Source organism: Sciurus carolinensis, chromosome 1, assembly GCF_902686445.1.
Source record: "Sciurus carolinensis chromosome 1, mSciCar1.2, whole genome shotgun sequence".
Lineage (NCBI taxonomy): Eukaryota > Metazoa > Chordata > Mammalia > Rodentia > Sciuridae > Sciurus > Sciurus carolinensis.
Window position 1 is genome coordinate 102,603,909 of NC_062213.1, and position 8,403 is coordinate 102,612,311.

The 8,403-nt window shown below is 42.3% G+C and overlaps 1 long non-coding RNA gene across 1 annotated transcript; it reads right to left on the bottom strand.

Annotated features, from left to right (window-relative positions):
• Nucleotides 1-283: 283 nt before the first annotated feature.
• On the bottom strand, nucleotides 284-6,357 carry LOC124992117 (uncharacterized). Its single transcript, XR_007110092.1, has 3 exons — nucleotides 6,195-6,357; nucleotides 4,753-4,918; nucleotides 284-4,361 (listed from the first exon to the last, which is right to left on the bottom strand). It is a non-coding gene; the product is annotated as an uncharacterized LOC124992117 (long non-coding RNA).
• Nucleotides 6,358-8,403: the final 2,046 nt, after the last annotated feature.

Sequence of the window (8,403 nt, forward strand, 5' to 3'; positions counted from 1 at the left end):
TTCTCATTGCTTTGTGTTTTAATCTTTTTGATCCCTGCCTCCTATGGAAATTATTTAAAATATCAGATAAGTTTTGACAGAAAGCAAAGAAGAAAAAAGTCCCGAAAGAGTTACACAATTACTTAAGAAACCTGGAGATGACTGCAGGTTCTTCATCTTTATGGGGTCTGATCTGAGTTCAGAGCTGGGACTCTTCCTCAGTTACTGACGTAAGCCCTTGGTCAGAATTGGGGTAGGTTTGTGTTGACTCTAAATAGCCATCTGCACAACACCTAAAAATAGGTCATTTACATGCATTATTATAAAATTTAAAAGAACATTTATTTATTTATTTTATTTTTACCACAGATGCATACCCATAAAGCATGCACAAATGAAACAAATTTTAGGATTAATTACATTGGCAACAATATTAAAGTGAAGCAATACATACTCAGTTTTATAATCATCTGGGTAAAAACATGGATTTTTCAGGACTTTGGGGTAGTATATAGATGAAGAACATAGCTCAGAGACATTGAGTTCCTTGCATAAGATTGCATCATCTAGGACTACCTCAAGTCAGCCACACTGCAGAGCCCATATACATCCTATTCTTTGACCTTGCTGTTGGGGCTAGGAGAAGCTTTATGCCTCTGGAAAATTGGGATGGTTAGCTGGCCCTGGGATGCTCAGTGTCACCGGGCTCATAAAGATACGCCTAGGCTGGTCTCCCGAGATACCTGTGTTCTCAAACCGTACAATGAGATGCTCCTCTTACTCCTCTCCAAGTCCTAGGTCTTTTTTCCATTCTTGTTGGGATGTTGCTAAGTGAGAGTCTCAGTGCGCCTTAATACTTTTCCTGGATCGTGATCTTGGAGTGCACATGCTGTGTTCCATGAGGGTTGGGATGGACAAAGATGAGGATCACTGTGTTTACACACTCATGAAAGTCTACATCTTCTGGGGAAATTTTTAAACTGACAGCGGGATCTGCAATGAAATGAAGGAACAGTGGCAATCTGCAATGCTCTGCAGCTTAGTGCAGCACCATAGTCTTTACCCAGGGCCAATCTAGTGACAACCTGCATGCAGCATTGGGAACTAACATGAGGTTTGTCACTGCTGCTTGAAAGGTGGTAGAAGTGGTGATGAGGGCTGAGACAGGAGAATCTGAAGCAGTAGACTCCAGGGCTCCTATTGGGCACCTACAGAAAAATTCTGCTGTTGTCACAGCCTGACTACCTGCTATGCAATTATCCCTTACCCACTTAAAGACAAGGATGGACACAGGTATCCCCCCAAACCCTTCCAACTCAAAGAATCAAAATTCTCTCCTAATTCTGTCATTGGATATGTGAGGGCATAGGCCTAGAGCATCTACACTGGTACTCAGTGGGCAACACTTCATCCCTCATAAAAATCCTATGAGAGAAGTAGGCCAATGCCTGTTTTACAAAAAGGGAAAGTAGCTCAGCAAAATTAACTGTTGAACCCCCAATCACACAGACTGTAAATGGCAGAGCTGGGATTTCCACAGCTCTGCAGGCCAGCTGTCTACAATGAGCCTCTTGGGAGGCTAGGGAGAGGACTGCAGCATGAGGGTTGGTCCTCCCAGAAGACTGTTCAGCTAATCTCTACACAAGGAAGCCCAGCAGAGGGAACCAGAGGCTGAAATTCACCCTGTGTTCTTCTCTCCAACTCATGAGCCCAGACACAGGACTGGACTCTCTGGAGAAGGTCCCCTCTTGTCATAGAGGAGCAGGAGGCTGGTGCTGCTCTGCTTAAGGTGTGCGTATAATGAGGTTGAGTATGGAGAAGAATAGCAGATCCATGTCCTCCCTGGGCGATGCAGAGCTATGAGCTAATCTTATGAATACTCACTTCATACTATAGTATAGTCTCAAGTTAGACCTTTAAAAATTATTGCAAACAAAATATTAAGCTCATCCATTTACAAATATCTTGGTGGAATTGAGTTCTAGGAAAGAATCATCAACAAATACTTCTTCAGTATTGTGGGTTCAGCACTAAGTCTATGCTTTAACTGAAGACAAAAATCAGTTCTTGATAAGAAAAAAAAAGCAGTGGAAGTCATCAGAATCTAAATCTTTTTCACAAGTTTCGGGAACAAATGCAGTTTAATCTCTTTTATTTTTCAAAATCCTCTCCACCTATCCTCTGCCCTCTTTTTTACCTTTATCCTCACACTGAATTGCCTGAGAACATTGGGACCTCCAAGTTTAAAAATATAAGACCCAGGGTTTGATTGGGTGACTATTACCTTTCATCTTCTTATCCCTTGATGATGTTTTTGGACACTGATTCTGTGCAGTTTAGAAACTAATACTTGGGTTTGGCTGGAGGAACACCCTGGCATGCTGTTTCATGAGCCTGTCCCAGGTAAGGATTTTAGGTCAGATTCTCATGTTTAGCATCTTTCCCCAAAATGCAATCACTGTGTCAAAGTAGGTGGTTTTGGAGAATCAAATAGCAACAGTCACACCATGCCACATTAACACAAGTCACCCTCTCAATTCTTTTGGCTTTTGTACTGAGCAAGGATTATGAACCCAAGTTTTCCATAAGCTTCTTCTTAATTTTATTTCTATGGCCAAATTTTTCCTCTGTCCCTGGATCTTGACTGGGGGTACCCAAGTGGACCCTCTCAGGTCTATTTTCAAATCTTTAGAAACAGAAGTTGGTGGCCTTCACATCTTCTCTCTCAGAAATTCCTGGCCTCCTTCTGCAAACAGATGCAGCTCTTGCTCAGGGATTGGCTTGGCATGCCAGAGACCTTAGGGACTTGTGACCTTCCCCTGGTAACAGAACGTTCTCATCTCTCTCTCTCTCTCTATCAGGATATGGTAGGCCTCCATATTTGCATAACCCAGAAAAACAGTTAAATTACTTTTTGTTCCCTAGGGGGAAAAAATCCTTCTAGATGATCTGGAGTCTCTATTTCTAGACATAAGAGAAAGCAAAGTTCATCTTTGTCATGTAGTGTGGCAAACTGGGTGATGGGGGCAATTAGAGAATAGGACAATACACAGTACATGGTTAGGCAATGATGGGGTGGCCCAGAAATATAGACACTGGCAAGAAAGATTTTATAGGGAAGTTGGATCAACCATTGCTTTATTCTTGGACAAGCACAACCATCTTCTACAGGACATCTGTAAGTGTCTTGCTACTGCATAGCATAAAAAGTGAATGTGGACTATGAGTTCTTAGCATCATCTCCAACTCTCCTCTGCCTATTTTCTGTGGTCCATCACATTGGTTCGCCCCATCCCCTTTCCAGCAACTTCCTAATAATTTCATCCTTCAGAGCAGGGGTAGAACTTTACTTCATAAACTAATCATCGCACAATCTCATTCAGTGTGTGTGTATATATGTATGTGTATACACACACACACACACACACACACACACACACACACACACATATAATCGTCCCTATTTTATAGAGGAGAAAGCAGATGCAGAAGGATGAAGTAGCTCACCCACAATCCTCTGTCTAATAAGTAATAGGTCTGGAATTTCCATCCAGTTTTCTGATGGGAATTAGTTCATTCAGGCTCTGCCCTGCGCTGTGAGAAATCAACCCTTGCCCTGCACTGTGCTCCGGACCAGACTTCAAGTGAGGGATTCCAGGCCCGCCTACGAATCAGAATGCCCAGTGGGTGCCGCCAGCCCCCACCCAGTACCAGCCTTCAGCCTTGGACGCTGCAAAAAGGATGGCGACTGCGGAACACCGCCTACATCAGCCTGGTCTTAGGCGTCTGGGACACCCTCAGCCAGCTCGGCTGCCAGTTACAGGAGAGAAGGCGCTGGCGAGAGCCCAGAGAAGATCCCCCACAAGAAATATATCGCTTGCTGACACTTTTATGACCTGGACCCGCTTACAGAACACAGGCCGGTGCACAGTGCTGCTTTCCCCTGCCCAGCTTGACATCACATGCTCGCCCCGGGGCTGCCACTTGGAGTCAGGAAAGGCCATATATTTCCCTCCTCAGATAGGCCTAGTGGTTCTCGTCAGGTGCAGAAAGCCAATAAATCACCAGCGAAGTCTCCGCGTATCTATCAGTCAGAAGGCTTGTCATCTTCTCTGCCTTGATCCACTTGAAAGCGGGAGCAGGAGGGGCGGGGCGCGGCGGGGGCGGGGCGCGACCGGAACGCGGACACCTGCAGGGCGCTGGGGCGGGGGATCTGCAAATGTTCACAACTCCGAGGGGCTGCAGGAAAAATTTACACTTCCTCCCCCTCATGCACGGGCTTCCTTTCGCTTTGAAGTTTCGTGGCTCCGGACTGGGGTTGAGGGAGGCAAGTGCTCCAGCCTGGGGCTTTTAATATTCACCTCACGTCCTCTTTGCAGCTACTTTGGGAGAAATGAAAGCTATAAAGGAAGTTTGGACGACCTCCTTACAACACAAAGGGAGGGGACGATTTCACACCAGACTGCCCTGTTTGTAGTCTCTATGCCTGACCAAGAAGTTTAATCAGGAGTGGGGGTTTGGGGCCAGTCCCCCTAAGTAGAAGAACCCTCTTGGGTAAGTCCTTTCGGGTCTTCAGTTTCGTCCAGAGAGCAGGACAGTGGCTGTAGAATCTGATGGACTTTAGTTCAAATCCCACCTCTCCAATTTTCACCTTTCCACTTTGAGTATATTTACTTTTACTCTTTCATTTTCCTCAGGTGTAAATGGGAACACAAACATACTTTTCAGGGTTAGTGGGGGAATTACATGAGGCAATATGTGTCAATTACTTACCCTTGTAACTTGTACTGCGTGCAGTAAAATCATGAAAATATGATAGTTCCATTTTTATTTCTTCCGTCTTCTATAAAATGTTGATCATTTCAGCTGAAAGCTGCACATCCTGAGCCAACCCTGTATTCTTGGGTACTGGGTCCTGACTCCCACCCAGCCACATTCACTAGGTAGAGGAAAGAAAGAAGAAAGTTCATTTAATGGATTCCATTTCCCTTTTTAAATCTCTCACTCAGCAGTTTCTTTCTTTCTTTCTTTCTTTTTTTTTTTTATCATCTCCAAACTAAAAGGCATGGAGAAACTGTCATCTAACCTCTCTGGGCCTCAGTTTCTTCACTGGCAAAATGAATGGGCAGGAATTCTAGTGTTTTTCATCAGAGAGCTTCTGGGATCCAGCAACAGGACTATGTTGCATGTTACAGAAAGTTTAGCATCTGGCGCCTCCAACATTAAATGCCAACAGAACCCCCAGGCTTGTGACAATCAAAATTGCCCTCACATTTACCAAGTCAAAAGCACTGAATGACTCCATTTCCCTTCCAGTACTAATACTGCACCAGTAAGAGTTCTGGTTCAAGTAGTAACCAATCACCCTTGCTATTACTTAAGTCAACCTGGTCAATGTTCTTTTTAAAAATAAATAAATAAATAAAAGTCTGTATTATGGAAGCAATCAAACTTGTCCCATACTATATTAGAGAGTAACTGTGAAGATATGCCTTTTCAAAAGCAGATGTGAAACCACTTTTAAGAGAGTGGTTTCTAAAAGAGGGTACTTACATGAAAAATAGTAGTAACAATATCTTATTAATAGACTCAAGTCATTACATGCACTTCCTCTCCTTTAATTATGAAAGAACTCTCTGAGGTAGGTTTTACTATTTTCATTCTGCATGTAAGAAATAGATTAAAAGGGTAAAATATTTGCTCAAGGCCATGCAGCTAGATTTTGAACCCAGACCATTTGATCACAAAACTAAATGATGTCCTCTATTAACTGTTCATGTGGGTCAGGAAGGCTTCTTCCCAGATCAGAGCAATCTCTCCATAATCAAGTTATATCTGGTTTGATGCTAACTATTAGATCATTGCTTTAGGAGATGGAATAAGGGAATTCCATCAAGGGGAGTTATAACTTCAAGCAACCTATCTTAAAATCCACCCTGCTCCACTATCTTTCTTAACATGACTTTTTTTTTTATTTTATCTTTTGCCTTGTGCCTCCAGTACCCTTTGTGAGAAAGGAGTTTCCTTAAGGTCTTTCAATATTTGTATATTTCATTATTTCCTTACAACATTCTGTTCCTGCTATCTTACTTATACACAAATGCATATTCACATCACATTTACCAAATAAAAATACAGGAATCCCAGTTAAATTTAAATTTCATATAAACAATTATTTTGATTTAAGTATATCCCAAATATTGCATAGTACATACCTATTTTTTAAATTATTCATTTTCAATCAGAAATTCATATTTAATTTGGTGTCCTGTATTTCATCTGATGACTCTAATCAGAGCTCATCACTTTTCAGTGCTTCTCAGCCTTCAAGTCCACCAGCAGACAGAGAGCCAGAGAGGAGCTCTGGTTCTGGATGGGCCATGGTCAGAGACTCCCAGAACACAGAAGTCTTTGTCCTAAGAGTGTTCTCAGACAAACTGAAAATAAAGAAATCACAAAAGGCAATTGCTCAACACTGAGTCTCATGCCAGCATACTCCGGGGATGGTGTTGGACTCCTTCTCCTCCTTCCCTCCAACATTCACTCAGTCTCAGTCCCCTTCAGCCTCTCCCTTTCAGGTTGCCCAGGTAACTTCACTCCTCTCCATCTTCAGTTTTGCTTCTTTTTCTCAACAATCTGCATCTGGGGGACTGCAGCAGGTCCTAGGCTTCCTGTTCCCGTTCCTGTCTTGAGTGGCCATCCTCCACACTCACACCAGGGTGGTCATGCTTTCTTATGAAATAACATGATTCCTCCGATGATCCAGTGCATTGCAGAAATATTAGAAAGTCCCCAAAACAATAAAGGGGAAAATTCCAATCTTCCCTGGTTATTTCTCAGCTCAAAAAAAAAATTATTTTTAGTTTTTTGTTTTGTACCCAATAAAACTCAAACTCCCAGCTTGAGTAGTCAAGGCTCCTGTGATCTGACCTTTACCTACCTTTCCCATCTTTGCCTGACACTATGTAGCTCACACTCCAAACTGCAGTTACTCCAGCTATACAGTCATTTTCCATTGACTAAAGAACATCCTTGTTCTTGTTCTTTGTCTAGGTTTTTGCAAAGCCTTTTTCCTTTTCCTGGAAGTCACTTCTTCCTTTACCCCTACTGCACTCTTATTTATACTTCAGAACCCAGTTCCAATGTCACTTCCCTGAACTTCCTTTCCCAGAACAGACTTAGAAATAATCTCCTTCATGTTCCTATAGCTTTCCACACTCACACAGTGCTGATTTACATCATTCTTATGGATTTTTAAAACATAGTATGTTGGAAATTATTTGTTTACACATACATCGTCCATCTAAATTGATGTCCTTGAGGGTAGAGACCATATATTTCAGAGACCAAGCAAAAGACCTCCCACAATTAGTAACTCAATAAAACACTGGTTAATCACTACATTAATGAAGCCATTTCTTTTCCACATGCCTTATGCATGTCACTGAGGGTCTAGTACTAATTATTGTACCAGATTAAACTCTGGTTTAAATACTGCTATAATTTAACACTTGACCATACAACTAAATTGTAAATATTGGCTGAATGATTGAATTTCTTCCCATAAACCGAGTAGAGACCATAGCACACAATAAATGGCAAAAGGTCCCAGGTATGGATTCAGGGGCCTGAGTTGCAGCCTCTGCTTCTTCAAGCTGTGTAAGTTGCCTTGGTTGCCCTACCTTTAAAATATGGTGGTAGATCAAATCCATCTCCTAGGTGCTCTACATCTTTAAAGCATAATTAATTTATAAATACTCTTGCCAACTGTGACTTCCTAGTAAGTTGTGCCTCTTCTGCTCAAGGTGGGTAGAAGAAAATTATATTCATTTAATTATTGTACTGGGGATTGAATTCAGGCCTTGCACATGCTAGGCAAGCTCTCTAACACTGAGTTACATACCTAGTCAGGAAATACATTTAATTACTTAATATGATCTGGTCAGTCCCTGTCCGAGGAACTCCCCAGTTTCCTCATTCAAGACATAATGAGAGCATTATATAGCAGAGATAACATATGCAATTCAGTTCATATTCCTCTGTTGGATCACCCACTCCTGTGTATTCAATATTGACTATTGATTTAAAACACCTCAGGAATCTACCTGAATCGGTAGACTAAATAGATTGTTTTCCCTAAAGTGTGTGTGTTGGGAGTGGGGGGAGGCTCATCCAACCAGGTGAAGGCCTGAATAGAATAAAAAGACAGACCTTCTTCTAGCAAGGGGAAAGTCCTCAGGCTGACTGCTCGAGCTGGGGCATGGACCTTTCCTGATCTCTTTGGATTAGAACTGCATATTGGCTCTCTTGCACCTCAGCTTGCTTACTACTGATCTTTCCAGACTCCATAATTTCTGTTTCTCTGTTTCTATCTCTGTTGAGTATCTCTCTCTCTCTCTCTCTCTCTCTCTCTCTCTCTCTCTT